Source organism: Amblyomma maculatum, chromosome 7 (assembly GCF_055883805.1).
Source record: "Amblyomma maculatum isolate TAMU_Amacu chromosome 7, ASM5588380v1, whole genome shotgun sequence".
NCBI lineage: Eukaryota > Metazoa > Arthropoda > Arachnida > Ixodida > Ixodidae > Amblyomma > Amblyomma maculatum.
In genome coordinates, this window is record NC_139350.1 from 77096761 (window position 1) to 77124470 (window position 27710).

At 45.9% G+C, this 27710-nt stretch overlaps 1 long non-coding RNA gene across 1 annotated transcript; it reads right to left on the reverse strand.

Annotated features, from left to right (window-relative positions):
* Positions 1 to 18103: 18103 nt before the first annotated feature.
* On the reverse strand, positions 18104 to 26776 carry LOC146183681 (uncharacterized). The gene is made up of 5 exons (XR_014708500.1): positions 26445 to 26776; positions 25110 to 25246; positions 21525 to 21682; positions 20455 to 20609; positions 18104 to 18226 (listed from the first exon to the last, which is right to left on the reverse strand). It is a non-coding gene; the product is annotated as an uncharacterized LOC146183681 (long non-coding RNA).
* Between the last annotated feature and the right edge of the window lie 934 nt (positions 26777 to 27710).

Here is a 27710-nt window from a genome sequence, read left to right on the forward strand (position 1 = left end):
GGCTGTCCGATACGTCGATGTTCCGTATGACCATGTAGGGCTTCTCAAGGCATAGCAGGATGTTAGGGGCCAAGTCGGCCATCTGAACTTTGGACATGGTGGCGACTCTGACCTTGGCGTGCATGTACTCCTCGTCGGACCTGTGCCCACAAATTGTGTCTGTAGCCGGGCAGTGTATCGCGTATTCGGTACAGGCCTCGGCGGTCACGATGTTAAAGGCGTCAGCATCTTTGTTTGTGTAGAAGAGGCTCACTCCGGATAATACCTATGCACGAGGACGACAAAGAAAAAACCCCTTTCGCAACTCACGATGGACTTTACGAGTTTAATGTTATGCCCTTCGACCTTTGTAACGCACCCACAACATTTGAAAGAATGACCAATACTGTACTTCGTGGCCTCAAATGGAGAACCTGTTTATGTTACTTGGGTGACATTGTTATCTTTTCGTCAACTTTTACCGACCATCTCACGCGCCTGAATGAAGTCCTCGCATGTCTTGCTTCAGCGGGCCTTCAGCTCAACACCAAGAAGTGCCACTTTGCAGAGAAGGAAATTAAAATATTGAGACATCTGGTTAACCATGACGGCATTCGCCCAGACCCTGAAAAAATAATCGCGGTTTTGAACGTTCCTCGTCCGCAACGGACTACTGATTTGCGCAGTTTCCTCGGCCTGGCGTCCTATTTCCGGCGATTTATAAGGAATTTTGCAACTATTGCTGCGCCACTTCATGAACTACTTAAAGAGCGCAGCCCTTTCGTGTGGACTGAACAGTGCAGCACTGATTTTAACGACCTAAAGCACGCCCTCACATCACATCCCGTTCTTGGCAACTTCAGCGACAGCGCTCCTACCATCCTGCACACTGATGCCAGTGGTCACGGTCATGGTGCTGTCCTTCTGCAGTGCGATGCAACTTCGCATGAGAAAGGGATTGCCTTCGCCCGTCGGACCATGACTCCAGCTGAGAAAAACTACACCATTATCGAGCAGGAATGTGTCGCCGTCGTCTGGGTTGTTCAAAAGTTTCGCCCTTACCTATATGATCGGCATTTCACAGTTGTGACCGATCACCATGCTCTTTGCTGGTTACCTTCACTGAAAAATCTGACAGGCAGAGTTGGCCGTTGGATTCTATGCCTGCAAGAATACCATTTCGACGTCGTTTATAAATCGGGTCGCCAACACCAAGACGCCGACGCTCTTTCTCGCTGCCCGGTTTCGGAATCAACCTGCTGTTTTTCTTCACAATGCATTTCCACCTCTGACCGCAGCCGACCATCGCTTCCACCAGCGCATATCACTGCAGTTTCTTTTGACGGCGCTGAGAACAAGAACGCTCTCCGCTCACAGCAATTAGCTGATGCCTACTACCGGCCCATCATTGACCGCCTTATCGGCGATTCGAGCCCACCTTACGCTAGGCTTCGCCGACAGCTTCGCAATTTCAAGCTTGAAGATGGCATACTACGCCGCTACGTGTGTTATCCTGACGGAACTCGCTGGCTCCCTGTCGTACCGCGTGTGCTTCGCCCACGTATACTAGCGGCTTTCCACCATGACGCTACTGCATGTCACCTTGGTTTTGACAAAACATACGACCGCGGGAAAAGACGATTCTTTTGGCCTGGCCTGTCTACCATCATAGCTAAATACGTTGCTTCCTGCCACCTGAGCCAACGTCAAAAGCGGCCGACTTCTTCCCCCGCTGGCCTCCTACAGCCACTTCCCTGTCCCGCCACACCATTTGATGTAGTCGGCATCGACTTATATTGTCCTCTATCTCTCTCCAATAGGGGTAACCATTGGATTATAACAGCTGTCGACCACCTTACACGCTATAATGAGACGGCCCCTGTACCGACTGGTTCAGCTGAAGAAGTAGCTAATTTCTTTTTGCGGTCAATTGTATTGCGTCATGGCGCTCCTTGGGTGCTCCTAAATGACCGCGGGACGGTCTTCTTATCGACAGTCATATCCGAAGTTATTCGTGCGTCATCCACCCTCCATAAGACAACCTCAAGCTACCATCCCCAGACTAACGGTCTGACTGAGCAATTTCATCGCACCCTATCGGATAGGATACCCAGGATCATCGAAATGGGATACTGTTCTACCATTCGTCACATTCGCCTATAATACTACAGTACAGCACACTACCGGTTACTCTCCATTTTTCCTTGTTTTCGGCCGTCCTCCCACTACAATCCTCGACACTTCCTTCTTCTCTACGCCCGACTACTACTCATCATTACCAGTCCAGTTCTTATCCCGTGTCGCTAGATCTTGCCCGCCTTAACAAAGAAGCATGCCAGCAAGACCGCAAGAGTCGCTACGATTCGAAGCATCGTGTGGTCTCTTTTCGTCCTGGTGACGAAGTACTGCTCTATACACCACTGCGCACCCCTGGCCTTAGTGATAAATTTCAGCGCCGCTATCTTGGTCCCTACAAGGTCAGCAAATAAACTTCCACAGTAAACTACCAAGTCACACCTGTTGATCCCCCAGCCGACCGACGCCACCGTGGAACTGAAATTATTCATGTATCTCGCATGAAGCCGTTTGTGCGCCGCGGTACATCGGTTGGTTAGGAGTGGCCAGGCTGGCCGCTTCCGACACCCCGGGCAGACTGTGTGAGCTCTCCACGGATCTGCTTTCATTTGTACATACCCTGATCTTCTTCATCTTGTACTTACCACCATAATCGTCCTGCGGCGCCGGTGCCTGCACGCGCTTCGGTTTTCTCCATCAGATTAAACGCTGACACGGCATACCTTGCCTTGCCTTCACGATCTTGCTGTCTAGACCTGGCCTTCTTTCACAAAAGAGAATTTTAAAACACGCAATAGCTATAGGTGTCCAACCAGTCCTGTCTGCAATGCAAAAAAATGAATTAAGCTAGCTTTATTTGCACCGAACATATGGTCGATAGAAAATTATGCTTCTGAAGGTTGAGTTCAATCACAAAACATGGATTATACGCCGGATATACTCTAAAACCATTGCCGAAATGCTCTCAGTGAGGTACAATGTTTGCTATACGAGGTCGAAATGTAAGAAAGTAGCAATCTGTCTTTCACAAGATTGAAGGAAGCCACATTCTTTGACTAGATTTTGCAGTGAACGTGCAGATGCTATCACATTCGAGGATTTTTTATACAAATTATAGAGAGCAAGGTAGAACGTGGTCAAACTTGAAATTTATAGAGCACCGAGTCCACCACAGCGAAACAAAGAGGTGGCTCTTCAATCCTAAATCCGGCATTTGATAGAAGGGCACTACTTAAAATCGAAACCAATGGTTATGGGATTACAGCAGGGGAGAAGTAGCCCTACTATTCGTATTGAGTCAGCCCGGAAATGGGTGGTTGATTGGTGAGGGGCATGCATTGTAAAAAACTGTGATCTATGTGTTTTACTTTACCCTTTCTCTTCTCTGAGAGCATATATTACGGAGATCTGTAGCAGGCAAAGAACTTCATAATGATGAGTATCTATGTGACGTACTCTTTATTTATTTCTCCTCAGCAAACTTCTGTATTAACTTCTCGAGCAACCGAGTTCTGTTTTGCCTTTTTTTGGGATAAAGTACACGAGAGTAGGTAGCCCTTTGGTCTTATCGCAATTGTTGCTACAGTACATATGAAATGCTGATCAAATGCCTCAATTTATTATAGAAGGAAGATAACGGGTCCTTTGAGTCAGGGTATAATGTAATTTTGTCACTTAAATTTGATTGCTTAAGCGGATCGCGCTAAGCTGCTGCGCTAAGTTCGCGAATGTTAGGAGTTTCTGTAGGACATAGAAAGTAATTAGCTCGCAATGGTGACTCGGTACTAATACTTCTGGATAAAATCGATTAGCCAGTGAAATGAACTTAAGAGCAGCCTCGAGCTAATTTGCCTAAACAGGAGCCCAATTAGTGTTTTTGCAGCTGCCTCCTCTTCATAGAAGAATAATAACATAAGGTGTAATACTCAAACGAATCAAAGAACAGTGCGCTGCTTGAGAAACTTTCTCTAACAGAATGAGGCTTTGCCAGTACATAATGCCTCCCTGCGAAATGGACACCTTATGCTCATTTCACCCATTATCAGGCTCACTTACAAACATGAATAACAATAGAAAGGAGTAATCACCTGTAAAAACAAGACTCGCACACCGCTTCTCTTTTCCCGGTAGTTTTCTTCAGCTTAGGTAAGGACAACAGATTTCAAAAAATGCTTTGTGAAATAGCAACAACATTTGCACGTGGAAACTGACTCGTCGATCCTTATAGAGACGAAGCTTTCTCGATGTTCTCTAGTACCGTCATAAATATACAGCGTAAATACGCTTTTTGATTCCCATCAGTCGTATCTCTAGTGTCTGGTCCGCTTTTTGATGTCTGGAGGATTGTCCATTTGCCTCTCTTGTGGACCTGCCTTAAACCTGTCATTAAGACCGAGAACCTTCACCAGTTTCTCTGTTCCTTTCTACTGGAATGGCTGATCGTAGGTGCTACAGCCGAAAGACAAGCTGGGTCGTATCAGCCAGATACAGAATGCGCATAGTACTCAGTTTGCACTCATTAATAATATCTGTCTTTACTTGAGCACCCTGCCATTTCGGTAGTGAGCGTTCTGCACTCGGAACCAGTCTAGCACGTGCACACTGGACCACATGAACATATTGTGAACAATGCAAACAAATCACATGGCGCCATCTCAGCATCTCAACCATGTTTATGGTACTCGGGTAAGCGATGTTCGGACTCTCTCGGGAGAAATTTATGGCGTAGGAGAATTCTACTTCCCCACATGGGGAAGTAGAATTCCTACTGCCCTACTTCCCCATTGCACCGCTCCAGTACATGGGAAATGTCTACCGGTTAATATAAAATGTACATTTGTTTAAAACTGTTCATGAGTCACCTAACCTCTCTCGTTAACTGCTGCTGAACCTTTCATCTGTGTTTCTGCGGCCGGAATAAAGACCACGAATAGTTGGAGCCTGATTGTCACCCTTGATGTCAAGGTTTAGAGAGCAATGAGCTATTGTATTCAAAGTATACAGCTCGATAATATCATGCGCTGGGTGTAGTAGGAAGGTTTGAGGTGCCCTCTAGCTAATGCGGCGAAGGTGTTTACGGCTTATATTGGGTAGAACACAGCGCAGAGACGATTTACAGTACACCCCGCAGACAAAAAGCACTGACTCGTTCTTACACGTCTGTAGCGTTACAGGCCCCATTCTACTGAAAATCTGGCTTTGTCAGTGGGGAACAGAAGCTGAATAATATGGCTGCATTTGATATCACTTCACGTGTCTTCGCGTTCGTCTTTATCTTGATAGCGTTCATTGCAGAAGTGCATGGTTCTTTAGAAAACTTATGATGCTTTAACCCTCCTAAACCTAGATACAGAGCTGGAGTTCTGTTTGGCTACTCCTCTCATTGTACATCCTTGTGACGTGTATGGTACCATGACCAACTACGTGCATGGTGTGGGAGTTAATTTTGAAATCTAGTACTGTTAGATCGGTGTGTGGTACCTCATCCACACACCGCGGATTCGGGCCAGAACAGGCTGAGGGCGCACTCAGCATGCCCAGCGCGCCTGCGCTTCCGCTCCGGAAGAGTCCAGAGCACAAGTTGTAAGCAGACGTGTTACGCCGCATTAAAAACAATGAACTAGCCCCACACATTGTTGCAACCTCTAACTCAGCCCCTGAACCCGAAAGCGGGGCAGCGGGGCCGCGGCGCCGCGCGTACAAGGGAAAAGCTACACACGCGTATGCGGTCGTGCTAAGGACGCTCGCAGGAGGCACTGCTGACCGAAGGATCAAAGCGCGCGCGACACATAACGAGGGGGGAATAGGCATCTCCAGAGCACATCTGGACGACACAGGTCGCACGTTGAAGGCTGAACGCGTGTCGCCACCAGACCCCCCCCCCCCAAATCAGAAGCGTCAGCGCCGCAGAGGCGGGCTCCGGACTTGTTTCGGGCAATGGTCTACAGAAAGCTTACAAGATGCGTGTGCGTTCACAACACACTGTCCCCCGGCCGCAGCCGGGAAACCTGAAGCGAAAAACGAGCGCGCTTGCTGCTGCCCTAGGCGTTGGCGGTCTCCCCATTCGCTTTCCGTGCGCGGCGTCGCGTCGAAAAAAGAGTCAACACGTCAACACGGTGTGGCCCAATCGGGATTTGAGACCAACACGGGAAGAATGGAATGGACGTTTAGTGGTAGCACTTCTCGGAGAAGCTTTCTTCGAAGGGGTCAGCATGACTGCCGACCCCTACCTCTCGCAGTGACCCAACAGGGAGTCTCTAGCTAGCAAAATAGCAGTAGCAGCCCCGTGTTTCTTGTCGCTTTCGAAACGAACCCCTGCAGTTATTACTTGACCGATGACGGACAAGACATGCAGCCTAGGAGCGTCATGCCAGGTTAAAAAATAAGGTCAAAGTTCAAAGGTGGTTGGGATAATGGATCGACGGAAATTTAAGCCGCCTACTAAGACATGAAACCACACTGAAAGTTCCTGGCTTCAAGATCAAATTGTCACACCCTATGACCTTGAAAGACCTTTCGGAATAGAGTGCTCGCTCCGATATTCCCTAAAGAAAGCTTGTAAAGGCCGGTGATAAGTTCCTAATATCCAGGCCTCCGCATCTGGCGGTCGCCGAGGGTATGCATGGTCCGAATCGGAGCAGGTGTTTCAGCCGAAGGGCATGTGGAGACGCACAAGTCCAGAGAAGATGTGCCGCGTCTGCCATGAAGACAGCTGCAGGACCGAAGCGGCAGGTTTCGTCGATTGAAACGTGGTGTTGTACCGGCCACAGCAAGTTTGTTGTTGCTGTAGGAAGAAGGAAATGAAAATGCACGGGCCTGCTACTGGCTCTGTAGCTGAGCCACCTACGCTGCCTCGTGCGGACAGAAGAGAAAATAGAGAAGAAAGGAAAAAGAAGAGCGAGAAAAAGACTCGCGCCGCAAGAACAGCCGTCGTCCACCACCGAAGCAGTGGCGGGTGCAATGAGGGCCTACAACAGATAAAAGTCGGTGGCTGGCTAGCCCCCGCCGCATGCGGCGTTGACCTACCGTCCCAGCCTCATAGGGCCAGGAACTGCCACCCTTCACCACCTCCTCCCTTCCCCGCCAACAAGTTTACCGCTGCGCCGAGGGTGACACGAAGGCGCAACATTCGAAGCAAAAGCTCCTCCCAGTGCACAAGGTCACCAGGAAGGTCATTGCCACGCAATGGGAGAAGTGCTTGCGTGGAGGGCTGAATGTTTTCTTCGTCCAAGAGGAGTTTCATTTTAAAAATGAAGGGGTCACTACAATGGGAGGAGGAGCTGTTGCGTGGCCACTTGCTTCATCCGTCAAGGCTTGAGCGGAGTGTATATTCGGACGATAAAGAGTACGCAGATTGTTTCGAACAATTTTTCAAGTATGTCAAAAATGTCTAGCCTAAAGCTTTGAAATTTAGAAAATGCCGCATACTATGTTTAGCGGCTGAGGAATCTTCGACGGTATCAATGTGGTTATTAGAGGGCAAGACGAGCATAAAGAGGAGGCATAATACGTCACACGTAGCCAAAAGCTACACCTGTGTAGACGGCCAAGCTGCGAGGCAATATGAGCAGGTTGTTAGTTTAGGCAATATTTCTGTGCAAGGAAGAGCTCGTTTTAAACCATCCTCGCTCACACTAGCGTCACAACACATCCCCTGTCGCCAGAGAGTTTTCAGTCGTCCATAATGCGTCATCCGCCGCTGCACCACTTTTACTGACGTGGCCAAACTACTCACTGCCCGAAAATGTAATTGAAAAATTGGCCCGATACGTATGTGTACGCTGGCAGCAGTTCTATCCTGCCTACAACCAGCTGCATTAGCGAGTAAATTCCGCAGAATAGTTAGCATAATAAGATGAAGCAGACGGCCTCTTTTTGCGAGTGACAGTGACTGCATGGAGCAGTTTTTACTCCGGTGAAAAAATGCGTCATTAAATTTAATTTAGGCCGAGAGAAAGTAGGTGGGATATTCTTTCGAATTGAACTAGTTGTATTCCGCAGATCCTAGTCGAAAGAAAGAAGAGCTGCCTTCCAAAACACTAAATATGTTAGTGTATTGCTTACAAAGAAGTAAAGTTTTGTAATGTGCAAAAATTTGTTTGTGAAGAAATACTGAACATTGAGGGTTTTAGAAGGCTTTCCATATTCCTGATGCTGGCTTTCTATTTATGAAGTGCCAACAATACTGCGCCGGTATCACAGAAAGTGAACGCAAACTGAACGCTTTTGAGTCACCTGATGCGCACTTCCGGTATGAAACAACTTTTCTTTCAGGGGCCCTATTCTCGACAATTCGAAATTTTGTTCAAATTGTGACGTGCGCGTGCCAGATTACGTACGCACACAATCAGTCTACGCATTCTGAAGAAAAAGAGAAATAAAGTGACAGAAAAAAGCGCGCTGTCGTCTGCTACTATATATTGGCGCCAAGTACGAAAAATGACGGTGCTCCTGCAGGAACCGATACTCTGCGGTGCATTTCATGATTCGGAAGCCTCGGGTTGGAGTGAGGCGAGTGAAATGCGTTGTGGCGTTGCGGTATTAGTGTGTCACGACATACTTGCGGTCGAACATTCGGCATCAGCTACGCACGAAATGGCTGCGCGAGTTTCAGCTGAAGAACAAGAACGGCAACAAAATATTCGCAGTGGGTTGGGGCAAAATGGGAGCGGAAAGTAGCATCGCTGTTCATAAGCGCCGATGACCTCTCATGTTCACTTATCAGCCGCTTTGAAAAGCAGGAACCAAAACGTTTAGAGACTTGGTCGTAAACAGAAACAATCGACAGATTTCCAAAGTAGCTGTAGCACTGACGAAGAGGTGCCGGCGCAGCCGGTAATATCCATGTCTGAGGACAACGCTCGCAGTCTCAAAGTATCAATTACGGTTAGGTACTGGCTGTGCTATCCACCTTTTTCGAAAAGCCGCGTTATGACCAGCTACCGTCAGGTCACCATTCGGATTGGAAAACATTTATTGTCAGCATGAGTGATTTGTGAGCGCTACACTTAGATGGCCTCAAATCCGTGGCTCTCGGCGACCTTTTGAGCCCACTCAGTAGCCCGAACTTGCGTTAACGGGTCTCAGCAGGCCAGGATAGCCTCCCACCGCACTAAAGAAGGGACTGGTAGTAGGTCCGCTGACGGGGGCGCTTTTTTCAGCTCCATAATATATGATCGTATCAGGCTATTTCGCCGCAGTCTTTACAATTTGGATTGTATTGTGCTGGGTACATGTGCGCTAATTTAGATGGGCTGAAGAAGGCACGCGTCTGGAGCCGACGCCAGATCACTTCCTGCCTTTTGTCTAGTTTCTTGTCCGGTGGAAGATATATCCGCCTTTCTAGTTTAAAGTGATTAGTGTAGTCATGAAAAGAGATCAGTGCATCTCTCGAGAAATTGGGGGAATCAACCTGGCTCACGGCTCGGCTGACATAACCTCGAGCTATACTGTGAGCCAACTCGTTTCATTTGTTCCCCGAGTGTGCCGGCACCCATATTATTTGCACCTCTTTTTGGTTCCAGTCTTTATATATTAAAATTCGCTCTGTCTCTTCAGAGATCATGCCCCTCGCAAAAGTGTTTATAGCAGATTTGGAGTCGCTAATTATGGTAACCGCTTTGGTGCTGACCATCGCCGTGGCGATAGCCGCCTCCTCCGCTACTCCTTAGTAGTTTGTCTTTATTGAACCTGCCATTAATTTCTTACCCGAGTCGTTCACGCCAATAATAGCAAAAGAGTTGCCTCCTTTGTATTCCGCCGCGTCTACATAAACAGTGTATTCAGAGACGCCTAACTTGGCCTTAAGGGCCTTTGCTCTTGCTTTTATCCTGTCTTCATGAAAAGCAGGGTGCATGTTTTTGCAGCGGTTTATTAGTGAGTGCGTTCCTTACTTCAGTCGGCAGTTTTACTTGTGCATTTCTTCCCGGGATTCTATCTTGTAGGCCTGATTTACCCAGGATTTTCCATCCCGTGGATGTGGTGGCGAGCCTCTTTAGCTGTGTTATTATAAGTGCCTCGCATAGTTCCATTGTGTTATTGTAGACCCCCAGTTTAATAAGTATTTCCGTAGGTGTGCAGTGGGGTAGCCCCAGTGCTGCTTTATATGCCTGCCTCATGATTGTTTCAATTTTGTTCTTTTCTGCGCCCCCCATAGCTTGAAGTAGGGGATGGTGTACACTAATCTGCTTATCACAAAAGCCTCAACAATTCGGCACAAATCTTTCTCTTTGACCCCGCGTCTTTTGTTGGCTATTCGCCTTATCAACCTAGTTGTTCATGTCAATTGTTGACATAGGTCGATTTATTATTTTTGTGTTCTTTCCATTGTCTTGGATTATCAGTCCCAAGACCCTGATTTTGTCCACTCTGGCCATCGATGTCCCATTAATTCCACCAAAGTGTCTTCAGCGTTGATATTGCGTTTTTTTTTGTTCCTCGCATTACCAGAAGTTCCGATTTGCTTGGTAAGCATTTCAGCCCTGCTCATTCCGCATATTCTTCAACAATGTCGATTGCCTATTGAAGATTTTCTTCTATTTCCCCATCGTTACCTGTGCATGTCCATAACGTGACATCATCAGCATATAGCGAATGTTTCACCCCTTTCACAGTTTTCAGTAATGGTGGGAGGTTATCTAACGCTAGGTTGAAGAAGAAAGGGGAAAGAACTAAGCCCTTTGGTGTGCCCTTGTCTCCTAGCTTAATTGTTTCAGACCTGATGTTTCCAAGGCTTAGTTCTGCTGTTATTTCGGTTAGAAATTCCCTAACGTAATCGTAAATCTTCTTGCCAGGGGCAGATTCCTCCAGTATATTTAATATGGCTTCGTGTTTGACATTGTCAAAGGCTTTCTGTAGATCCAGGCCAAGTACAGTTTTTGTGCCCCCTTTATTGGGCGCGTCAATTATGTCTGCTTTGAGTTGAATCATTACATACATCCTGCGTGGACGGCTTGCTCCTAAAACCTAGCATTGTTTCGGAAAAAGCCTCTCTTTCCTCTGCATACTCCTGAAGTCTATTTATTATTGCATGCTCCATCAGCTTCCCTAGGCAAATGTTAGCGATATCAGCCTGAGGTTGCCTACTTCAAGTTTCTTCCCAGGTATCGGAATGAAGACCACTTTAGCATGTTTCCACTCTGAAGGCATTCTACCTTGTTTCCATACCCCATTAAGAAACTCTGGGAGTGCCGTGACTTATAATAAATCTAGGTTTCTGAGCATTTTATTGCTGACCCCATCTGCTCCCGCTGCTGATGTGGTTCTTCGCTGACTCATTGTTCTCCATACCTCCACTATTGATATGTCCCTATCTAGCTCTGTGTTCTCTGGGCCTCGATATGGTGCAGATGAACCCCCTTTGCCCGGGTTAAGGTATCTGCTCTTCAGTTCCTCTATGAGATCTTCAACCGTGCCCTGGTATTTATGAACCAATCTTTTCAGCTGTCCTTGAGCGGCGGTCTTAGTTTGTCCTGGACCTAGCAAGTGGCGAAGAAGTTGCCACGTGTTTTTACACCCAAGTTTCCCATTCAGTTCATCGCAAATCTGTCCCCAGTGTTGACACTGAAGTTCGTTCGCGTAATCTTTTATCTGTCGTTCCAAGTGTAGATATTCTCTTCTTTAGCCTCATATTGTGCCTCTGCTTTTTCTATCTTTTCGTAAAGCTCTCGTTGGCTTCCCACAAATGGGCCAACCTCGAATTTGTAATATCATTTCCGGCGGTTGGGTTCTCTCTATTGTGTGTGTTTACAGCATTTTTGAGTCGTTCAACCCATTGAATTAGATTCGCGATCTCCCTAGGAGCTGTTCGGTCCCTGACTTTTCTAAAAGTATCCCAGTCTGTGACCTTCTTTTTGTGCAGCATCCACTTCAGTGGTCTGGTATCTATTTCAATCTCTATGATATAGTAGTGATCACTACCTAAGGTGTGTCCTGTGTTTGACCACTTCTCGCCCAGCGTCAAGTCTGGGGACGTGTCTACACTGATGCTGTTGCCTATCCTTGTGGGGTCTTGTTGGTTGTTTAATATTGTTAGTCTTAAGTGTTGAATTTCCATCCATAGTTTGTTTCCTTTGGGGGAGGTCATCCTATATCCCCAAGCAGGATTCGGGGCATTGAAGTCCTCAGTGATTATTAGCCCTTTCCTATCAGCTAGTCTTATGGCTTTCCGTAAAAGATCTGCCAGCACTGCCCCTAGGTTCTTGGGCGAGTTGTACTTATTCAGAATAAAGAGATTTTTGTCTCCCTTTGAGTTTAGTATTAGTTCAATCATTACATAGTCTTCAATCGTGTTTTTGAGTTCGTGTTGTATTGCTGTCAAATTTCTCTGCATTAACGTGCCGTGAACGACCTAGATTTATGGCCCCCTTGTAATCCTAGCGGGGTATACGCGGCATCGCCGGTTACTTTTACAATGCCGCTTGCCTCTTGTAGCGTGATTACATTGGGTGCGTTTTCAATTTTTTGAAAGTGTACCTGCAGGTTCTCTCTCTTAGAGTGGAAACCTCTGCAGTTCCACTGCCAGATTCTAATTTGGTGGTGAGGGGCCATGATCGGCGTACGGAAAAACATCAGCAAAAAAGTTATTGAAATTAATAGCTTATTGGAAATTTTATTTGTTGCATGTTACCTGCCAGCCACTACGCTCGTGATTGGTGCCTGTTACAGACCTGATTATTCTCCGAATTTCACTGACGAACTGTGTGACGTATTATCACATGTGCAATACCAGTATGCAAATGAACCCATTTTGTTATTTCAACTTTTCCCATTTGCTGTGGCAAGATACTCCGACATTAGACGAACACATCATGAATTGGAGTAAAGACTTTATTATCTTATTATCACTGTTTCAACTGACACAGACTGTTCTGAATCCAACGCGCGCAGATGCTATCTTAGATTTAGTTCTTACAACACATCCCGAAAGTATTTGTTCGCAAGTGATAGAGTGCATCAGCGATCATCATGCTGTGGGGGTTCTCACGGGGATCCGGTTCCGCTCTAAAAACCGAGGCCACACCACTAGCTCTGACCGCACCCGTGGCCGTGAACAACGTCCCACCGAGGCAAACATAGCCAGCGGGCCAAGCTGTTTATAGGCACCGTGCAGAAACCCAGGGGGCAGCACTCGCGGCGAACAGGCAGCGCCACGAGTGAGCGCCGGAACAGTTTGATAGGGAGACGCGCGGCCGCCTAGGCCGGGCGCGCGCTTGAAAAGGCGGCCTGCGCAACGAAATGGTAGCAGTTTTAGCCAGCTCGAGCGACGTAGCGAAGCACAAACGATGCGAGAGTCACACGACACAAGACGCAGAGACAGAGACGAGCCCTGGCCGCCCGCAGGGCATTTATTTCTAGGCTGGAAACATGCTAAACGGAAGACGACAGGAGAAGTGCGCGCAGTTGGAAAAGGCCGAGCAAAAAACAAGGGGGTGGGAGGGTGGGGGCGTAAAAAAACACGGTAAAAATATAGAAAAGTACAAAAAAATTTGTGGCGAACGCCCCTCCTCCCAAGTGTGGTACATCTTCACAAAGGCCAGCTCAAACGCCTCAAGCTGGGGTGGGTGAGAGAAAAAAAAAGAAAATAAGCTGCGGGGAATCGAGCGGCCGAGAATGGTGGAACGAGTATGAGAGAAGAATAGGAATGAATAAAGCTGTAGTCGAAGAAGAGAAAAAAGCCTAAAAAAGGGACAAGCCGGAGAACTCGAGAACGCGATTACCGGGGCCTGAAGATGCCGCAGGCACTGATATTACGCAGACGGATTTTGAAGAGCTTAAGCTGTTTTCTGGTGAGGCGGTTGCCACTTTTTTCGACGATAAAGGAAAGGATGGTAGATGGCACGTGGTCGCTGATACAGCGACACAGATATGAGAATGGAAACTGCCTTACAGCACCGCACAAACGATCTACAGTTTCTAATACACGTTCATGTCTTCCTCTCTGTCATATGTCAGAGTTGTACCATGCTTAATTTTCTTTTTCGTTGAAAGAACGTCCTGCCTCATCCCGACTTGAATGCTAGTTTTCTTTCGTTTTTTTTAACGATCCTTAATGCCTCTTTAACGGTACTTTCAAGTCCTCTGCCACAAAATTAAGTTTCGACAGGGGAAGGTAACAGGTGGCAGCCAGCCGCTCGACAACTTGTTTGGAGCAGGATGGCATGTAATGAATGCAAGATCTGTTCAGAGTGTCCACGAATAAGTAAAAAAAAAACATTTTTTTACTTATTTTTTATTATAGTCTCGATTGAGCAGTATCGCATGAGAAACAGCTTATCATTCGAGGTTCAACAACTCAGTAGACATCGAAATGTCATTAACACAACTAAATGAATAAAGCGTATGGAATGGCACCTCCTGAATCACATCTACAGAGGAGGGCGAAGTGGACAGCGAAGGATGGCGAGGAAAAAAAAATATCAGGCTTGTGGACGGACAAAGGTAGCCGCCCAAAAGGAGAAGGAAAGTAGCGGCATAAGCGTGGAAGGAAAGGGTGTGAAAACAAGAAAAGGAACGAGCTGAGAGGAGGACAAAAATAATGAAAGCAAGCAAGAAAGCAAAAAAAAAGAGTTGCCAAGGCAAATTCACGAAACTAATGCGCAAGACATAGTAAATGCGCCATTTAAACACTCCATTCCTGTTGATTACTCTCTGCATTGTACTGGTGCTTATGCAAGCTATCGTAGGCAGGGAAATATAGACCACATGACAGCATAAATAAATATTATGCAATGAACAACTGCATCCACGAGCGCTGATGCCTATGAGCTGCCTATTTTCTTTAAATATATATTTTTTTGCGGGTTGAGAAAGGATGCTAATGCAGGTGAAGGTATAGTCGGTCCTCTTTCGGGAAAAATGCTTCGCGGTAAATCTGGACGCGGCAATACCCGGGCATGACTGCCAGCTCACTGCTCGTTGGAAGGCAGCGATTTGCCTTATCGTCGCTTCGCTTCGTAAAGCTTATTCGGTGACGCGAAAAATATTTTATCAAGCCAGTGAAAATGTGTGCAACAGCAGCAATCCAAGCTCTGCAACCTAGCAATTCATTTGTGACCCTAGAATGCTGCGAATCGAAAGAACGAACGGCGAATGCGCCCCACGCAAAGCAGATCTGCCGCGTCTCCGCTGCACGGCCGGGCGCACGTCTCCCTACCAAACTGTTCTTCCCGCCGCGAGGGGCGCGCGCGTCGCACCGCGAGGTACTCCTGAACGGTGCCTATTGGGAACGCCCAATGTACTTCGTCAGTGTCATAAAGGGCCTGTCGCACTAGCCCGACACGGCGCCGATTTGGTCTGCCAACAGAGCGTCTTCCTGATGTCTGCGTCTGTGTCACACTGCGCCGACGGAAACAGTCGGCCGACAGTCGGTGTCGGCGCCGCGTCGTTCGCAAGACGGCTGTCGGCCGACGATCGCCCAACTCCTATGTCACACTAGCGAGACAACGTGCGAAACCTCCCCACCGACTAGGCCCTCCCATTCCCAGCCTCTTCTTACGCCATTATACTATTCCTTTTCTTAATCCTTTCATTTTTTTCTGCCATGCCAGATTCTCCTTTCTACACCTACTCCAGTTTTTATTGTACTTGGTTTGTTCTTATAAAATCAAGGAACGCTTTATTTTTAATCCTATTTCATAAATTTAACCGTACCAAAGCAAGCGCTTAATTCACCAGTCGTGATTATGGGCCGAGACTGAATACTGCCCAGTATTTTACGGTTGTGGTTGCCGGATCAAAACGGCAGTGTTCGAAAAATAAAAGCTGTCCACGGCGAATAAGAGACAGTATATTAAAAGCATATAAAAAACGAAAAAAATCTCTACCCGTGGGATCGAACTTACGACCTCCTGCACGATAGCTAGCTGCGCTAACCACTGCACCACAAAAGCTTGGCCTAACCGGTGCTTTCAGAGGTTGAGGTACCTATGGTTTTAGCTGATATGTTGTCTTGCAGTGTGAAAGTCGCGAAGGCAGTAGTAGCGTTTACCGCTTAACTGACTGTCCAGCTTGCTGGGAGTAAACTGCACATACTTTGAATCATGCCGTGTAGTGCGTAACGCCTTCGGCGGATTACGTAAAAACTCGTATTTCACACGGCCGGCCGCGGGACCACAGCTGCTGTTGGTTCTGTTGTAAAGTTTAAACGCAAGTTCTGCGCTTTTTGCGCACACAATTCTTGAAACACATTGAATTATGGAACAAATATTTATTGCTTGATGTGTAGCGCAGCGTTGAAATTGGCTTGCGAAGTAGCGACTAGACATTATGACTGTAAACACAACGATCGAAGTTCACAGGAGGATCGGCAGCTCTGCTGGGTTCAGAAAAATAATCACTTCTTTTCATCATTTCTTTGTCACGTACTATGCTCATTTTGCACTATTCTGTACAGTTTGGAAACGTGGAAAGATTGCTCATGGTCCCGACGCGCGCCGCAAATCTATGCAACCCCAGTGCACTCGCCCGAAAGAAAACGCTGCCGTTGATATTCCACACGCATTCGGCGGCCCCGAGTATTTTGGCAGCTCACGCTCACGTTTTGGTCAAGGATTATGCATTGATTCTACTTTCTTACGTATATTAGTCCTGAAAGGTATCCGCCGTCGACGTGGTGTACTGAGTCGGCTTTGCGTTTCGAGGAAGTTTTTGCTCGGCGGACGATCTCGGGAAGACTTGGTCACCGACAGTCGGCAGACTGGTTTTGTCGGTGTCCCCGGCCTTAAAGCCTGTCACACTGGGAAGACATTTGGTTTTCGGTCGTGTTGGTGTCGTCGTCGGCCTAGTGTGACAGCTTGGTCGGCCGCAGACACGGTCGGCCGACGAGTTGGCCGAACGTCGGTGTCGGGTCTGCGTCGGCATCGTGTCGCGCTAGTGTGACAGGCCCTTAACAGCATCCGCGCGCTACGGCGTCGCGGCGTCGTCTCTCTGGGTGAAGCTGCTGTCCGCCGAGATGAGAGGGGAGGGGGCAGGATGGGGCCGTTCTTTCACCCCCGCCATCTCCGCCACAGCGCAGGGGAAAGGAGGCCAAGAGGGTGAAGATGAGGGCTCCCTGAGAGAAAGAGAGGGTGTTCGCCGCGTCGTGCGGGCAAGGGAAATATTGAATTCCCACACCCTTCCTGCCTTAATCGTGACCTCCACCTGGGCGCCGTTTTCCCCTTTGAAGCTACAGGGCTGATCCCTCAGCAGGTCCATGCCGCAGGGCAGGCGGCCATAGCAGGGACCGCCGCCCTCGCGTCGGGCTGGCTCCGCGTGCAGGCCACCCATATACCCGCCGCTGCCGTCAGGGGGATGAAGAGGGAGCGAAGTCCGCTGGCCCGCCATCCGGTCAGAGGCCTCCGGCACGCCCGCAGAGCGCTGATCGCCTACGACCGTCACCGCGCCGACTACCCGCAGGTCGTAAATCAGGGCAGCAGGATCCGTCCCTCTGCGTACAGGAACCACTCCGGCCTGCGTACCTACACGGACCGGGTTCTTCAGGGTTCTTCTCCAACCAGGGTTGAACCGGCGTACTCGAGTCCGGGAAACCAAAGACGGCGTCGGGAGAGGTCAGAGTGCACTGGTACCTCTTCGTCCTCCCATTCGTTATTGGGTCGAGCTCGAATTCGAGCTGCTCCAAGAACAATTTTACGCTGGCGCAGCCACAGGGCGCGCCGTCTAAACATCCCCTTACAAAAATGTCTATGATCACTTTATGCGATGTCTTTAGACAATATGATCATAGAAGCTATCGACCATCAAAAGAAAGTCTTTAGAACACGTATGATCTATGTATGATCTCCCTTCCGACAATTGGCCACCGTGATTGAATAGAATGTATTTACATAGAACGTATTTATACCTCCTATGATTAGCCTATTGATAGCGTATATGGACACTGTAACGATTGCGTTCCGATAATTGACCACCGTTATTTTAAAGAATCGTGTTCATACAAAGTATCAATATCTCGTGTTATGCTAACTATATTTCAAGTGTCCAATAATAATGTGTATTTTACCCACTGTTCACATGCGTGTAATATGTCGTCAAAAGTGAGAGTAGTGAAAGAAACAGATGCAAATTCATACCTTCATTTATTGCACAAAGCCTTGACACAGAAACACTTGGTTTCCGATGGCAACGACACTGTGTGTTTGATGTAGCGGCCATATCAAATTTATCATGGTGTCACCTAGAAAAGAAATATACATGCTCAAAATTTCTCTGCCAATTTCACACGCTTTGTGCTAGCATCACACACATCTCTCTTCACTCAGATGCCTCTTTTTCCTCAAAATATGCTAACAGGTTTCCAACCACTTTCTGTACAAACTATACTGCAAAACACCCTCAGGAGATAGAGACTATTGCTGTGTTTAGTTGTATTCCTTTTGATCCTCTATATCATTCGACATTAGTTTATCACAATTGGGGCCCAGGAAACAAAGGAGTGAAATTTACACGCCAGTATGCTTGATCATCAGATAAACTCTCTCCTCTGCCATTTGCTACATCAAGCAAATACACATGTTGAACAAAACTTGAAGTTGGGCTAGATGGTGCATTGTAACTTGACTGAAGATAAAGCGCACGGGAAGACACACACAAGAGAAGAAGACACAGGACACGCGCTAACGCACATCTGGTTTATTTGCAGCAATAACAGCAAATATATGCTGAAAAGGGGTCATGCGCAGTGCATAACAATCACATAAAGACAGAGAAAAAATATAAGGAATATTACAAAACATGATCAAGGAATATCACAAAACCCGATCACGAAAACTGATCTCTGCCTTCCAGAGCCGCACCGACGTATCGCTGACACACCTATCGCCCCTTTTCCCGATATGGAATGCCTCCAAAAGCTCACGCGCTGTCTTATCACGGCCTCTGCCCAGAATCTTAATGTCAGCCAGTCGCGGCTCGCACGCAGTGCAGTTCGCGCAATGAGTTGCCAAATTTGTCCCTCCACTGCTTAAAGCCCGCAAATGATCCCCTGCTCGATAATTAATACAGCGCCCGGTCTGGCCAATGTAGGCCTTCCCACAGGTCAGCGGGATCTCATATACGACCCCCATGCAGCAGTCGACAAATCGCTTAGAATGTTTTTTCTCACAACCGCTCGATTTTCCAACACGCGAAATGCGTGAGCAAAGCTCCGCCATCTTCTTCGGAGCGGAGAACACCCCCGGCACGCCATGCCTGTTCGCCACTTTCTTCACGTGGTGCGCAACCTTATGCATATACGGTACCACAACAGGTTTGACCGTATTTCTCACCGGAGCAGTTTTCTTCCCAAACATGGCTCGCTTGGTTTTGGGAAGAAAACTGCTCCGGTGAGAAATACGGCCAGGCCTGTTGTGGTACCGTATATGCATAAGGTTGCGCACCACGTGAAGAAAGTGGCGAACAGACATGGCATGCCGGTGGTGTTCTCCGCTCCGAAGAAGATGGCGGAGCTTTGCTCACGCATTTCGTGTGTTGGAAAACCGAGCGGTTGTGAGAAAAAAACATTCTAAGCAGTTTGTCGACTGCTGCATGGGGGTCGTATATGAGATCCCGCTGACCTGTGGGAAGGCCTACATTGGCCAGACCGGGCGCTGTATTAATGATCGAGCAGGGGATCATTTGCGGGCTTTAAGGAGTGGAGGGACAAATTTGGCAACTCATTGCGCGAACTGCACTGCGTGCGAGCCGCGACTGGCTGACATTAGGATTCTGGGCAGAGACCGTGATAAGACAGCGCGTGAGCTTTTGGAGGCATTCCATATCGGGAAAAGGGGAGATAGGTGTGTCAGCGATACGTAGGTGCGGCTCTGGAAGGCAGAGATCAGTTTTCGTGATCGGGTTTTGTGATATTCCTTGATCATGTTTTGTAATATTCCTTATATTTTTTCTCTGTCTTAATGTGATTGTTATGTACTGTGCAAATAAACCAGATGTGAGTTAGCGCGTGTCCTGTGTCTTCTTCTCTTGTGTGTGTCTTTCCGTGCGCTTTATCTTCAGTCAAGTTACACATGTTGAGCGGCAACGTATCAGTACGTATACATACATTTTGGTGCATGCTACCAGCAAGTGATGCCACTATGCCTGTTTGCTCCCATTTTTCCTGAGTGATGCCTATGTTAGCCATAGCAGATAACACACACACACCTAAGTAATTACTGAAGGAGACCAGCTACACCAAGCACCTAGGTGAATACAAGAGCAATAATAGGGAATGATGAAGTATATTATAGTTACCCTACAATATGCAGTCACACATACTTTTTGCTACATATGCAGGTAACAAGTCTCAATAGTGTATTCCCAGACAGTAAGAAAATAAGAAAGTGCCACTCATGCCCATCTTTTCCTTTCAAGAGCTTGGGACCAAGGTAAAATCTTTATCACATATGAAAGCAAAATTTAGAATACCTTTCTTTTATAAGAAGTCCACATGGATGCTGAAGAAACTACGCTGCTATGTCCCACTGCTACTTGTCCTGAAAATCAGGTTGCCTTGTTACTTGTCGGCACAGACCACGGCAACAGGGTGTCTCCAGATATGGTCGAATGAAGCAACAAGAGGACTGCATATACATATGAGAACACTAGTCAGAACAGCACGAAGGAAGATTTTTTGAATAATAAAGGAAAAGTCAAATGCACAAGTAAAAGAAACATAGGAGGAGTATTTCATATGGTTGCTGAGTGACAGTATGAAAAGCCCAGAATTGGAAATGCAATGCTCCACTGAGGAAAATTACATAATCATAAAATACATAAATACATAATAATCTAGGTAATCACGGGAATAGTGGCAAGTCTTATGTAGGCACTATCTTTTGGAGATACGTGGAAAGACAAGTCAGATGGGGTGGTAAAAAATGACTGGTTTGGTTTATGCGGTTTAACATCTCAAAGCAACCCAGGCTATGAGAGATGCTGTAGGGGAGGACTTCAGAGCGTTCGACGAGCTGGGGCTCTTTAGCGTGCACTGACATCGCACAGGACATGAATGCCTTTTTGCTTCAATTTTGGGCTTACTGCTGAACTGGTCGTACTCAAAATAGGTTGGCGCTACTTTTATTTAAATTTAGACAAGGTCCTTTTGAGGATACAAGACTTGCATGTGTCTCAGACACATTCAGGGAGACATGCTAGCCCTGTACAAAGGCTTAAAACGTGGACAGCTTGTCTCATTAAAACCCACCCGGCCCCGCATTATCACCTTTTAGTACCTAGTATTGCCTGCTTTGGCTCGTCAATAGTAGGCTACCGACAATAGGAGCTAAATTATTTCATCCTTAAAAAATCATGCAGCTTACTGCTGGAATATGCAGTCACTCATAATTTTTGCTACATATGCAGTTAACAAGTCGTAATAGTGTATTCCCGAGAGTAAGAAATCAAGAAAGTGCCATTCATGTCCATCCTTTCCTTCAAGAGCTTGTCACCAAGGTAAAATCTTGATCACATATGAAAGTCAAATATAGAAGAAATACCTGTCTTTTATAAGAAATCCACATGGATGCTGCAGAAACCATGCAGCTACGTCCCACTGCTACTTGTCCCGGAAGTCAGGTTGCCTAGTTTTTACTTGTAGGCACAGACCACGGCAACAGGGAGTCTCCAGATATGGCTCAATGAAGCATCAGGAGGACTGCATATGCATACGAGAACACTAGTCAGAACAGCAGGAAGAAAGTTATTTTGAATAATAAAAAAAGGAAAAGTCAAATGCACAAGTAACAGAAACAAGGAATACTTCATATGTTGCTAAGTAACAGCATAAAAACAGCACAGAATTAGAAATACAATGCTCCACGGAGGCAAACTACAGTAAAATGCTTGTGCACAAAATTCTCTTCTAGATTGGAAGATTCAGTGATATATGCAAGGGGTTACGTGTATCTATTGTGCATGCATACGGTACTATAGGAATACATTACTGTCTGGGAAGTCAACCTCCACACCACCAGGTATCAAACTATTTCAGAACCTTCCGAAAGATTTCTATGCAATAACAGGAAGATCTTTCACTATCAAACACAGTTGCAAACAACACTAAAATCTAATGAGCCCATGTATGTTTCTCTTAAAAATGTGCGGACGAAGGAAATGTAGTTGCTGCTCCTTTTATTTATTTACTTGTAACTAATACTGCATCATTTCCAGCTATAGCATGGGTGAACACAATGCAAACAAACAATAGAGGTGAGCAAGCTTATCTAAAGATTTAGAATGACTTTTTGTAATAAAATGAACACAAATCATTTAACTAGCCATGTACAGGAGACAATGCATGTACTAAAGCAGAGCTGCACAGATTTAAGAGCCTTAAAAGCTCTAGCAAAACACCCTTCTTGTCACTGTTGCCTTTTCACAAACACTACAGGCTGGCCGAGAGCTAGTTTTGATACAATACCTCTAATTATCGCATTCAAACTGATCACTTTTTCAAATACATTGATAAACACAGGTACACATGGCTGAGCTTTCAAAACATCATCTGTTGGACAAAACCCTCATTATACTCTTGGATAGGTCTGATAATAAAGATCAGCATGGCGAACAGCCACTCAGCGCTTCCATGCGCTATGCAAGCTTAATAGCCTTATCATATCTTGCAGAACACTGTTGTAATTTTCAACACCTGAGAACCAAATTCCATGGGGGTTTAAAAGGACATCTTTGAGCAAAGTGCACTGTAGGATATTGCCCCCAAAAAACCCAATCACAACAATCTATAAACACAAGTTCGACAGCCTCCGACTTTCTGCACAAAATACAGTTCACATCCCATGGCAGAAAGATCTCTCTCTGCCATCTATGTTTATCCAGGCAGAACCCAAACATGCAATTTAAAAAAGAAGATTTTTAGCAGGCTGTAAAGGCATTCGTTTTACATGTTAGGATGCATTATTATTTGATAAACACAAAAGGGCCGCCACACTGATACTTTCCTTCGTCTTGCAGCCCACCCCTTCTGTAACAAGCCCCCTCATGTTTGCAGAACTCAAAAACTCACAAAACAATTAAACAAAAATTGTTCTCCAACAGATAAATATCAACATATTACTTTTGTTATTGCTAGTAACTATTTGGCTCTAGGGTTAACGATGCATTTATTTAGGTTGTGAATAAAATGAGTTCGGAAGTTAATTGCAAATCTTGGTGACGAGCAAGAAAGTAAATATTTGTGTATATGTTGCTTTGAGCAAAGTAAATGTTCTCATTTAGTCACAGAAAAACAGAATACCACTTGAACGAACGTCACTTCGACGATGTATTCAGTTGTACGAACTTTATTAAATCCCCCCACTGAAGCTCTATTGAACACTATGCAAACACACTTCATTTTAACAAACTTCAGTTATTGCTCATTTCAGTTCAACGAACATTTTCTGCGGTGCTATCCTGTGTCTTCAAAGTCATACTGAGCTCTTAAAAAAGCACAGTCCGCGCTCTTTGTAGCATATTTTTATGTTAGGAACTACTCTTCATTATCGCGTGAAGAAAAGTGGCCGTTATTTAGCTTTAAAGTGAATTGGCTGTCTAAACTAGCTTGTGACCAGATGAATCCATAGCTGTCTTTGCACGCTTAATTAGCTGTACAGACATAGCCAGTCAAAGCCAGATCTTCAGCCCTACTAGGCCCTTTAGCTCCAAGAATTGCGAATGTGTGCATTTTGGTTAACCATGATCTGCTTGGAGAAAATGAGCCTTTTCTCCTCAGCAGGCCGTTGTGATAGGCAAGATTCTCAGGAGCTTGCACAGTAATCGAGTTCAAAACCACTGTAGTCCTTTCAAAAGTGCTGCAAAAGGTTACGCATTCTTCACTTGCAAATCAGCTCAATGACAAATAAATGGACCCAGATAAGATTTGAACAACCTAAAAATTTGTGACAGATTTTCTCTTCTTGGGCTCCAAAATTACCTCGGAAGGAGACTGCAGCCATGAAATTAGGAGACGCCTGCTTCTGGGAAAGAGAGCAATGGTTAGCCTTGACCGCCTAGTAAACAGCAGAGACATTAGTCTGCCAACCAAGATCCGTATAACTCGTGCTATGGTCTTTCCAGTTGTGATGTATGGATGCGAGAGTTGGACTGTGAAAAAGGCTGACCGCCGAAGAATTGACGCGTTTGAATTGTGGTGCTGGCGAAGGCTCTTGAGAGTTCCTTGGACTGCCAGAAGATCAGATCAGTCGATATTATCGACCATAAACCCTGACTGCTCATTGGAGGGTCAAATTCTAAAGTTAAAGCTCAGCTACTTTGGTCGTCTGATGAGAAGAGAGGAGTCGCTGGAGAAAGATCTGATGTTGGGAAAGGTTGAGGGTCGCCAGAGAAGGGGTAGGCAGCGAACGCAATGGTTAGATGGCATCCTCGAGGCACTGCAGATGAAGTTATGTGATGTTAGGAAGATAGTGAGAGACCGGAAAGTGTGGCGTGACATTGTCCATAGGGTAATGAAGAGTCGGACACGACTGAACGACTGAATTGAATATTTCTTGAAGCTAATGGAAACAATCTTCCACGCATTTATTTCAGTCCAATAAACTTTCATTTCAGCAAACTTTTTCCTAAGGTCCCTTGAACTTTGTTCAAGTGAAGCATCACTGTATGTGTACATATGCTGAGGCAGTCTAAATAAACAGTAACTGAATGTCAGCATGAACATGCACACATATGCACAGTGCAGTCAGCTATATTATGAAACTATGTCAATGAGCTATTAAAACACAGGTTTACTCAATTTTGCCTCAACTAGAAATAGTAGGTACTACTGCAATAAAACAGCTAAGTATATCTCCTGTTTTAAAGCTCTGAAGAGGCCACAAAAAATTTTCTTTAGTGCAGACTATGAGCAAGATTCACCAACACGTCAGTCTTGCGCTAAATACACAGCAAGAATCATATAACAATACCGAGCTGGTTTCAAGCTTTGCTTTAATGAAGCCTGTTACACATCCGCCCTTTATACTCTCAAAAGAAAACAATAAATGCAAGAAAGCATGAACCAGTAAAAATTTTACAGTTATAAAGCAAACACATGAATGCAAAAAACATCAGCATGTGATACCTACCATTTTAATGTCTCCTTTACAGGAAGGATGCTTTAGGGCAGGGCATCCATGGCTGATAGAATAAACTGCCTCAACAGATTCATGACGCTGTCTGCTTCATATTCAGGCAGCACTCCCTCGATGGCAGATGAAATCTGCTGCAAAAGCAGTTTGACAATACAATTGCATCAGCTGGACTGCAAGCATTATTGCCAAACAAGCCGTAAACGCAGTAAAAGAAAGACTTCATTAAATCCATGCTTCGCAAATCCATACCATACCATTACTTTCCCTATACTACTAAAGAAAAGCTGTCTCAGAAAATGAATTCCTAGCAGCTCTAGGTCACATGCCATAAGTTACCAAAAAACTCGATCCTATCATCTGTTTCAATTCTGACCCTTGTCAGCAATGTCAAACATTAATAAACGAAGAACTTCCATAGTTGAAATAAACTTTTCAAGATATGCTGTTTCTCTGTGAAGCTTAAAGGTTCTTAGAAATTAAACAAAACAGAAGACTAAGTTTGAAAGCTCTAACCACTTACTTCACAGCCAATTGTCAGTTTGACCCACATAACTTGCCACGCCTCCGTAAAAAAAAAAAGAAAACCGTTGGGACTTAAATGAACAATACGTACTGACCTACTGAGGATACAAATATAACTATTACTGCGTTGGAGTCTGCGAATTGTTATGAACAAGACGATATATCAACCTTCCCCCCCCCCCCCCAATATGTGCCTACTCGAAAGGAAAGCTTAAAATACAGTATAATTTTACGCGCAAAAGTCGTTGCTTATGGACTATTCCTATCAACCTCGAATTACCGGCTCTATGTGCAAATAGCTCAGCAAAGAAACCCTATAAATAAAAAAGATAGGTAGCGAGCGATCGCACACGTCTGATGGAAGATAAAAATAGCGTCTACATCGCTTTCACGCAGTACAAGGCCTCTCTCAATATTTGGTTGGTTTGTGGGGTTTAACGTCCCAAAGCGACTCATGCTATGAATATTTGAAGCTGACAGTTATGGCTGCGAGGCAAAGCGGTTGTTTACGTTTGAATAATTGGTAATAACTCCGCAAAAACAAACGCCTTAACTATCTGAACTTTGTTGCAGAATGATCGGAAAGAGGCCGCGGACCATCGAGGATCACTTTTTAGAACTTAACTAGGTGCTAAAAAAGCTAAACGATGAAAAATCTTCCTAGCAAATTGGTCGTGCTGTGTGCAGAAAATTAAAAAATGGGTAAACGCGTGTAAGTTAAAAACTGCTCAGTTCAGAAACATAAAATTTTCCGTGAGTATGCGCAAAGGGTTTATAAAAAAGGAATGAAAACGTTTGGCAACATACATTGAAGATTTCTGGCAGAAAGAAGTATTTTTTTCCGTGCTCGACGTCGCCAAACGCCGCCTCCCCGAGAAGTTTTTTTGCAGGTCGTCTGGGTCTTCGGTGCACGATCACGTGACACAATCACGTGACGCATGCCTCTATTTTTGCAGGAATTCTGAGAGCAATCACGTGACACATGGGTGCCGTAGCCAAGCCGTAGTCTCGGCGTCCGCTCACGCGTGTATCGTGGAGTTCGCTTTTTTTTTTTGTTTTTTTTTAGTCGCGCTGCCGCGCCAAGGTCGCCGCGCTGCTCAGACGAAAGGCGGGAAGCGTGGAATGCCGAGCGAGCGCCGGTTCTGTGCGTTCGCAATCTTTTGCTTTCGTTCTTTTTCTTCCGGTGGTTTTGTGGGGTGGCTGGTATTCGAGGCGACGCCGAGACTCGGAGTGGCGAGCCCGCTTCTTCACAGCGCGCTGCATGGATCGTGTGTTTGCTTTCCTCATTGTAATGAAAACTTGAGTTCTGACCGTATGCGGGGCCACACACATTGAGTACCTGCGCATAACTTATTTGCACACACGCCCGCTCACACACATGCAGATTTACAATGGCGGAAAAGATATAGCTCTCAAGACTGACAGCATTATCCATTTATGCTAATTAAACACGAAAAACTGATTGCTGATTTGGTTACTTTTACTCGGAGACAGCTTCGTGAATATTTTGTGAAACTTTGCAGCCATCCTTTTCGCTGTATTGATGACATCACTGCGGTATTACCATGAAATTGCGCTGTTATTCGGTAAACACATATCTATTTTCCTTTTTTTTTTACTTTTGATGCTGTTCATCTCTGTAATGCCTGCAATGTTTATGCCTGTAATGTGTTCCATGTAAACTCTCAAGCAGTGTGCAACTGCTTTCTCGCTGAGGAGCCCCCTCCCCCCTCCCCCGTCCTCGGATTTGAAAATAAGGTTGATTGATTGAGTGATAATTTGATTGATTGATTGATTGATTGATTGATTGATTGATTGATTGATTGAAGGGTGCGTAAATGTTAACGTAGCAGTCAAATCGCCAGCGCTACCTAGCTGCCGATCCTTGGTTCGATCGGCAGCTACCAAACTTTAAAAAAATAAACTAAAGGAAGAAAGCGTGCAACGTCTACTCTGTGATTTGCCGAGGGCAGCTCCAAGCCGTCACAGGTTTGATACCATGCTGTCTACGTTGGCAAGCCTGCCCGCTTCTCCTTTCACACCTTCCGCACTTCAAGGGGGAGGGGGGGGGGT